This window comes from Nicotiana tabacum, chromosome 15 (assembly GCF_000715075.1).
Source record: "Nicotiana tabacum cultivar K326 chromosome 15, ASM71507v2, whole genome shotgun sequence".
Lineage (NCBI taxonomy): Eukaryota > Viridiplantae > Streptophyta > Magnoliopsida > Solanales > Solanaceae > Nicotiana > Nicotiana tabacum.
In genome coordinates, this window is record NC_134094.1 from 128,302,593 (window position 1) to 128,311,395 (window position 8,803).

The following is an 8,803-nucleotide window of genomic DNA, read 5'->3' on the forward strand; positions in this document are numbered from 1 at the left end:
CGTCATATTTTATAAAATATTTTATACACTTTTAAAATATTATTTTACATTATTAGCCAATTTACTAGAGTCATATATATATTTTCTATAATTGTTTATAATTTTTAAAGCTTTAAAATTGATTTTCTTGCATTTAAATTGTTCAAATATTTATTAATTATCCTTTCAAATTATTTTGGTATGATTTAATCATTCAAATTTATTGTTTATACCCACACGTGTGTTTTATAACATTTTACCTCATTTGATATAATATTTTACACAATTTTTGTAATAATAGCCTATAATCTATACATAATTATATTTATTACATTATTTATGCTAAAATAGTCTTTTTATATTTTTACATTGTTAAGCTATTATTTTCAAGAATTTTACTGCACAAATAATATTTTATTATTTATTTATTATAAATTATTTTTAATAAATTTCGTGTATTTAAACTATGGCCCAATTATGAATTGATTTCGGACCACAATTATGGCTCAAAATCCTTAGCCCAATTCCCCAGCCCAAACCAGACGACCACTTTAATAAACCCGATCGCGACTCGTCTCAAGGACCCGCCCCGTTTCCCCTTTGATCCTGGTTGTTGATCTTAAATGATCAACGGCCCTTCCCAGCCCTTCCCCTCTCTTTATATTCCTTAGCCCAAACCCTAAAGACCCATTTTCCCTCCCAGCCGCCTCTGTATTCTCTCCACTCTCACACCAAACCCTAGTCGCCCATGGAGACTCTCTCTTATTCCTTCCTTATACGAATTCATATGCGGATTCTACTTACCTTTTCTGCTATTATCACTTAGTTATGGTGACTTTCGTTACCATTATACTTATGGCAAGTTCGATTCTCACAAATCTGGCTTTGATTCTATGGTTCTGGGTGCGATTGTGGTTCTATACACTTAAGAAGAGAACATTTCTCTTTTATTTGGTGTGTCTTTGGTGATTCTGCCATGATTGGGGCTGGTGAACGATTTGCCCTAAGTCCGACTCCAACTAGGGTTCAGAGTTCTTACTTCCTCTATTTATTTTAAGTATGCATATAATATTTTCTTTCTTTTTTGTGTTGATTGATTATATTTTCTTGTTTGTTCGTCCAAATATTTTTATGGCGATTAATGAAATTTTATTAATTACTGAGTAGCTGTACAAAACGAAGGCAAAACAAACTAGTTCATGCCCCTCTCAAAAACTATATCCTATGCAACTAGAAGCCTTAAAACATCCAGACACCTATAGTGGACGTCAAAACACCTATAATGAACAAATAAACTCAAATAATTTCCTGTTGCCTCTAACTCTTATACACAGATAAGTCTTCAGGTCATGTAGTATTGCCTCCCTACTTTTGGCTTTGTGTTGATACACCCGATTATTCTTCTCAATCCATATTTCATATATAACAGTAGCAAAGCATGCCTTTAGTGGAACACCTGGTGCAGTTCTTCTTTTAGCTATCTCAGAAACCCATTGCCATTCCAATTCCCAATTGGTTCTTTGTCACTTCATCCTACTTAGCACATCCTGCCAGATTGATCTTGAGTAAGGACCTTCAAAAAAGATATGCGAAGAGGTTTCTGGGCAGGAGTTACATAACATACATACACTATCCATACTAATGCCCCAACTCAGTAGGACATCTTTGGTTCTTATTTTACCGAGCAATTCTAGCCATATAATGAATACTTGTTTAGGAGCAGTAGCATTGTGACAAGTCAAGTTCTTCCAAGGAGCATTTACTATTGTACCTCTTAAAGTTTTATAAGCAGCTGTAATCTGAAACTTTCCCCTCTTGGTTAGCTGAGAACAAATATTTAGTTTCTGCCAATTCTTTCTCATATTCATTGTTTTCCTAATCATCCATGAAGCCTGACTTGGCTGCCCCTTTATATAGTATGTATGTATCCATGCGATCCATAATTTCTCCTTGTTCATCCAATCTTACTATATATAACCCCTTCCCAGTTCCCTTTCTAGGACCTAACAACTACTGCTACGACTACTATTACCACTATTGTTCTCTTATTCTCACTCATTCTATACAATTCTGAGACTTTAGATTTTGGCCGGTTGAAAGCCAAGGCCACCGAAATCCGTTCGTTAGCCTCCTCTAGTGCAAGCATTGCTGGAGCCCACTTTGACTCTTGTGAACTTTGAAGCACTAGAGATTTGGGGTTTCATTGTTCTCATGCAACCGCCACTATTTCTGAGATTTTGAGTTTCTCATTCTTTGTTCGCCTTGTTTGCAACTGGTTAGTACTTCATACCCTTGCAATTCTACTTCCTTTTGTTTGTGTTTGTGATACGTGCACTAGTGCTACTTGGATTTCTTTGAGTTAATGTAATTACGATATTATGCCACTTCGTATACAAGCCTGTTTGTCTTAATACTATTCTGCAATAGCTTCAACTCTGTTCAAGTCCTGATTTTAACTCATGCATAGTTAGCTAAATTGATTCATGGTGTTTACTTGGTTCGTAATTAAACCTGATTGATATTTGTCGCACCTTGTTTTGATTTCTTGTACTAAAACCCTTAGGAAACTATATTCTTGCTCAGAATTGCTCTCTTCATGTTGAATCGTTTATGCATAACTTGTTGTTTCTCTACAAATCATGTAATAATACTGTCTAAATGCTTAGCCTAATGTGCTCTCCTCCCACTACTAGCCTTAATGCATGCCCATTATATGAACTGAAAACCTAGGTTCCAGCTGTCCGGCAAGGTTGTGATGGTATATTTCCAGTTGTTGCATTTTGAAGTGCAGCTTCTGTGGTTTGAGTTACATGCGATAATAAGGTGGTCCCAAAAAGATCTACGCGCAGCTGGTCTGTTACAAAAAGTGGTGGGTGGTCAAAAACAGCAATCTTTGTGGAGTATTCCAGTTTCTGCCTTTCTTAGCTAGTTTATCTGCTATAAAATTTTGCTCTATGAACGCATGATTAATTGGAGGGTCATGCAGCCTATGGAGGAGGTGCCTGCAATCAGAGATAACATTAGCATACATGGGATTTTCTTTTTTTAACGGTGTAATTACCTCAGCAGCGTCAACATTTATCTCAATTGGTATTACGTTCCATTGGCCAACTAACTTGAGCCCTTGTAATAAAGCCTACAGTTCTGCATGTATACTAGAAGTTTTGGTAATGCCGCCATTATAGCCGATAATACATGCTCCTGTATGATTACGAATGACCCCCCCTCCAATTCCATATTTCCTTGTGTGGACTAAAGCTGCACCATCCGAATTGAGCTTATAGTGATTGTAAGGGGGAGGCTCCCATTTTGTATTTCGCTTAGTATGTTTGCTATGATAATTACTAGCGAGATATGTATATTCGATTGTCTGATGGAGTGTAACGACCCGGCCGGTCGTTTTGAGTATTATAACTCTGTTCCCCCATTTACTGCTCAAGTTATGCATTACAGTTGTTTTATGACTCACCGGGTTAGTTGGTTCGGGTCTGGAAGGATTTCGGAGTGAATTGAGACACTTCGTCTCATAATTAAAAACCTAAGTTGTAAAAGTTGACCGGATATTGACTTATGTGTAAACAACCTCGGATTCGAATTCTGATGATTCCAATAGCTCCGTGTGATGATTTTGGACTTAGGAGCATGTCCGAAAAAGTTTTTTGGAGGTCCATAGTAGAATTAGGCTTGAAATGGCGAAAGTCGAATTTTTGGGAAGTTTGACCGGGGGGTTGAATTTTTGATATCGGGGTCAGAATCCGATTCTGAAAAATTATAATAGGCATGTTATGTCATTTATGACTTGTGTACTAAATTTGAGGTCCATCGGACTTGATTTGATAGGTTCCGGCGTCGTTTGTTGAAATTTGAAATTTCAAAGTTCATTAAGCTTGAATTAGGATATGATTCGTGGTTTTAGCATTGTTTGATGTGATTTGAAGACTCGGCTAAGTTCGTATGATGTTTCAGGACTTATTGGTATATTTGGTTGGCGTCCCGGGGGGCCCGGATGAGTTCCGGGATGGTTTCAGATCATTTTTTCTTGTTTTGCAACTGCTGGAACTGGTGTCTGGTATTGTTCTTCGCGAACGCGAAGTGTCTCACCCGTTCACGAAGAAGGATTTTAGGTTGCTGGGATTTGCTCGTCGCGAAAGCGATGAAGGAGACGCGAACGCGAAAAAGAGGCTGGGGACGCCTACGCAAACGCGAGTGGGCGGACGCGAACGCGAAGAGGAAAGGGAGCTGAGGGCCTTCCTCGCGTTAAGCCTTCGCGAACGCGGCTCGTGTCTCGCGAACACGAAGGGCAGAGGTAGGAAGGCATCGCGAACGCGATGAGGAGGTCGCGAACGTGAAGAAGGAATCTTGGCAGCAAATTTTTTGTGATTCACGAACGCGAAACTATGGTCGCGAACGCGATGAAGGCATTTCTGGGTAGAATTAAAAGTTCCAAAACGGGGGTTTTGAGTTCATAATACAAAATCGAATTGGGAGCTCGGTAGAAGGCGATTTTTGGAGAGATTCTTGCGTGGGTGTTTAGGGTAAGTGATTTTTTTCCAATTTTTTTAATTTTCATGATTATGCCTTTGAATCCATCATTTAATGGATGAATTAAGTTGAACAATTTAGAAAACCCTCTTGGTTTAATTTGAAGATTTGAGGGTCGAGTTGAGGTCGAATTTTGATAAAATTGGTATGGTTAGACTCGTGGTTGAATGAGCTTTCGGATTTTGTAACTTTTTTCGGGTTCCGAGACGTGGGGCCCACGGGCATTTTTGAGCTAAATTTCAGATTTTGCTGGAAAATTAGTATTTTCTTATGGAATTAATTTCAATAAATTTTATTGACTAAATCGAATTATTTGTGGCTAGATTTGAGGCGTTTGGAGGCCAATTCATGAGGCAAAGGCATAGCAGAGTAGAGAATTACACTGTTTGAGGTAAGTAACAGTTCTAAATTTGGTCCTGAGGGTATGAAACCCCGGATTATGTGTTATGTGATTGGTTTTGAGGTGACGCACATGCTAGGTGACGGGCGTGTGGGCGTGCACCCTTGTTTCTCCTTCCCTATCCTTTTGTTTATTGTATTTGGTTTCAGATTATTATTATAGACCGGATTTTTCCAGACATGTAATGTATAGATGCTCATGTACTCAGTGAGATCGGGTTTTGGGGAGTGTGTTTATTTCTAATGTTTGTGGGATTTACTCTTAAACTTAATTATTATGTTTTCAGTATTTAAAAGAAATTGTAGGTTATTGGTGTTGTCGGCTTGCCTAGTTTTGAGATAGGTGCCATCACGACATGTTAGGATTTCGGGTGATGACATGGAGTATGTGGTCTCTGGGAATAGGAATGTGTTTCTTATCAAAAACATTCGTGTTTCTTGTTTTCCAAATATTCCATAGACATATTGGAAGAAGTGTTTGAGGATTAAGCTTGTAAGGCATTTGTCTAATTTTACCAGTTAGAAGGGGTTGTAGCCATTGTTTTGTCGTGGCTAAGGGATGTATGTAGTTTATAAACTGTGTAAGACCTAATCTTTCCCAATTAGTAGTTGTATTAGGACAATGTAAAAATATGTGTGTTAGAGTTTACTGAGGCGTGTGGCAAAAAGAGCAAGCAATATCATTTGATAATTCCATTGTGCTGTAACTAACTTTCAGTGGGTAATCTTCCATGTCTTAATAACCATATGAAGGACCTGACTTTTGGTGGTACCGGTAATTTCCAGATCCATTTGAAGTTGCATGGTGAACTGGGATAGAGTTTATGGAGTAGAGCACGATACATAGAACGGACTGTAAAATGCCCATTACTTGTGAGGCCCCAGAATGTACAATATAAACATGAATATTGTGGATAAGGTCTAGGAAGGATTGATTAATGATAAAAGGAAAGGTATTCCAATCAGTATTAAGGTTCCTGTAAGATTGAATGTTGGCATTATGGTGCTGGGCTGGGAGAGGCCATGTAACAAGAGATCGCAACGTGGTGTTTATGCCGATCCAAGGGTCGTCCCAAAATTTTATGTGTTGACCAGTGCCCACTCTCCATTGAAGTCCTTGTTGACAGAAGGTCCATCCCTTTAGAATTATTTTCATCTTCCACTCACACATGATGGGTCAACTCTCATTCCTATTTTGTAACTTTTATGCATAACGACTAGATTGTGTGACCAGTGCATACTTCGAGAGTTTATTGCTATATATCTGCTAGGAATATATAGCATCTCCATCAATGAAACTTAAAGAAAATTACAGTGTAGTTTTCTTGATCCTTTTACCAAATTCATATCCTCGCAATCTTTTTATCTAAATTTTGAGTTCATCATTATGTTCTTGTCTCAAAGGCAAACATAATAAATCTATCAATAAACACAATTTATATAATAATGTTGTTCATGTTTGATATTTTAGTCCTCTGTTTTGAGAAGGATATCTCAGCTATATATTCGCCAACAATACAAACAATCTGAAGACCTATAGTTGATTAAACAACATCCTAGTTTTGGATTTAGGTTAGGACGGATTAAAGCATTCTAGAAAAATAACTAAGTAAATAGAAGCAATCCCATTACAATCTCGTAACCACTGGCAAGTCTCTGGACTGATCCTCGGAATCCAGTTCTTTTAACTATAGGCTTCCATGCTTGAGCAATCTGGGGGGGGGGGAGAGGAAGAGAGGGAATCAATTTAAGCTATAGCAAAATTAGCAACACAACATTTAGTTTTCGATAATAAGCTTTGCATGATTTATGTAGAGCTCAAGTTATCCGGGCTTTAATACCGGAGGGGGAGGTCAAATGATGCATTAAACTATTAATTATACAACGATCATATTAGTTATGCAGGTTTTAGAGTGGGCATGCTTCTATCAGGGTGGACTATATTCACAAGAATGCTCATCAACTGTGCACTTGAATCGTTTTTTGTTCATCAAAGAAACACAAAAGAGAAGTCCGACTTCATCCACTTTTCTTCAAAACATCCCATCTTTTTTAGGTATTCATGTGAAAGCATCCGTTCAGTCGATAATATTTACCAATAATAAGTATTGTCTCTGTTTTTGTTGGGTATGCAGCATCCATGAATGCCAGAACATGAGGAAAATGTAATGTTCTTTGTAGCGCTTCTTTTAATACACAATATCAAGAATCTGATCAGTATCTTAATTACAAGAAAGCAATAAGCATAACAAAACACGACCAACCACAATACGCCATACAGCTATGATCCACGAGGAAGCATTAGAAGGAACAAATCGAATTCTACTTTGGAGAAAAGACAAAAGGATCAGGCCACTGCAATATACCAGAAAATATCTCGTATTTTTTGTGATCATCAATTGATATATGCATGAGTCCATCCTGATAGATAAAGAAGCGTATAGATAACAAATTTACAGCAACATACCTTGTATTCCAAAATGTGTAAGATGCTCCGGTTCCTCCATCCACCTTGAATCCCAACTTCTCTCAGATACCTTCTTTATTGCTTTATCCACTTATTCCAATCAGCCAAACCATCGATTATCTTTTTCCATTCAAAACTAGAGAGACTAAGGCATAGTTGTTGCTGTTGTAATCGAAACTAGAGGGATTGAAGAGGAAGGGAGCAAAGAGCTATGTCCCTACATGAACCATATTGACACAATGATCAACATATATGGAACTTTGGAAGTCATCTAACATAAAGCATCTTTGCAGCATATCAATTTTGGATGACACAGTTCTCATGTCTAGAGCTTTATACAATAGTGGAGAGACTGAAACAAGGATGTGAGTGAGAACCAAGATCTTACCATGCTTGCCAACGGTCTCTGATCAATTATTACAAAACTTATTTACTGATTCGACGTAAACCATGCAAGAGAAGAAACACTGCATCAAATAGAAAGTACAAATAAGTAGTATTCCAACAACAACCCAGTGAATTCCTACGAGTGGGATCTGGGGAGGATAAGATGAACGCAGCTTTACCCCTACCCTGGAAGAGTAGAGAGGTTGTTTTCGATAAATCCTCGGCTAAAGAAAGAATGAAAAGAAGTAACGGCAACAAGTAGCAACAACAACAAGATAACACTCGAAGCCAAGAAAGCAAGTAAACACCAAGTAGTAATAACAATCTAAGAATACAAATAAGTAGTATTCCAATAAAGTAATAATATAGATAAAACATCCTGAAAGCATATTAATCTCAAGAGTAAAATACATATGACAAGTTTCTACAACTCTTGAAGCAAATTCATCATTTTAAAGTTTCCTTTGCGTAGTTACCCTTGAAATGGATATTAATATTAGAAGGTAGAGAGAATGAATCCAATATCACTTATTATTCTAATGATTTACCTGATTCTCTCTAAATGATATATCTGATACATATCAATTGTTTGCTCCCCTTTTCCATGTGGTAAATATGATATAGTGAGACCTTTTTGTAACAACATTCTTATACAACAGTCATTCACTATAAAAGTTAAGTTTTTTGCGGAACTGATTTTTTATGCTATATTTTACCTCTATAATAACTTTTTCCCTATAAAAGCAACATCCATCTTTATAGCAGTACGCTCTTTGTAAAATTACCCTTGTATAACAGCCATGTAAAATCTCTAAAATCACCAATAACAAGTTTAAAGATTTTGATCTCAGCCTACTGCTACTTGGATTGAGATAGAAAATTCAACTGTTAAGCTATTAGATTGCCTACAAGGAAAAGCTATCAGATACCCGTTTTGGACATAAATCTTTGTCAATTCAAGCGTTGTATCCCTAGTAAGAGACTGGAATCTACATAACAAGCTACAATTATATACTTCTTCCATCAATC

General features: G+C 37.2%; 1 long non-coding RNA gene across 1 annotated transcript; it reads left to right on the forward strand.

The window, feature by feature from the left end:
• Nucleotides 1–689: 689 nt before the first annotated feature.
• On the forward strand, nt 690–6,259 carry LOC142169502 (uncharacterized). Its single transcript, XR_012699456.1, has 3 exons — nt 690–2,254; nt 4,845–4,912; nt 5,707–6,259. It is a non-coding gene; the product is annotated as an uncharacterized LOC142169502 (long non-coding RNA).
• The last annotated feature ends 2,544 nt before the right edge of the window (nt 6,260–8,803 follow it).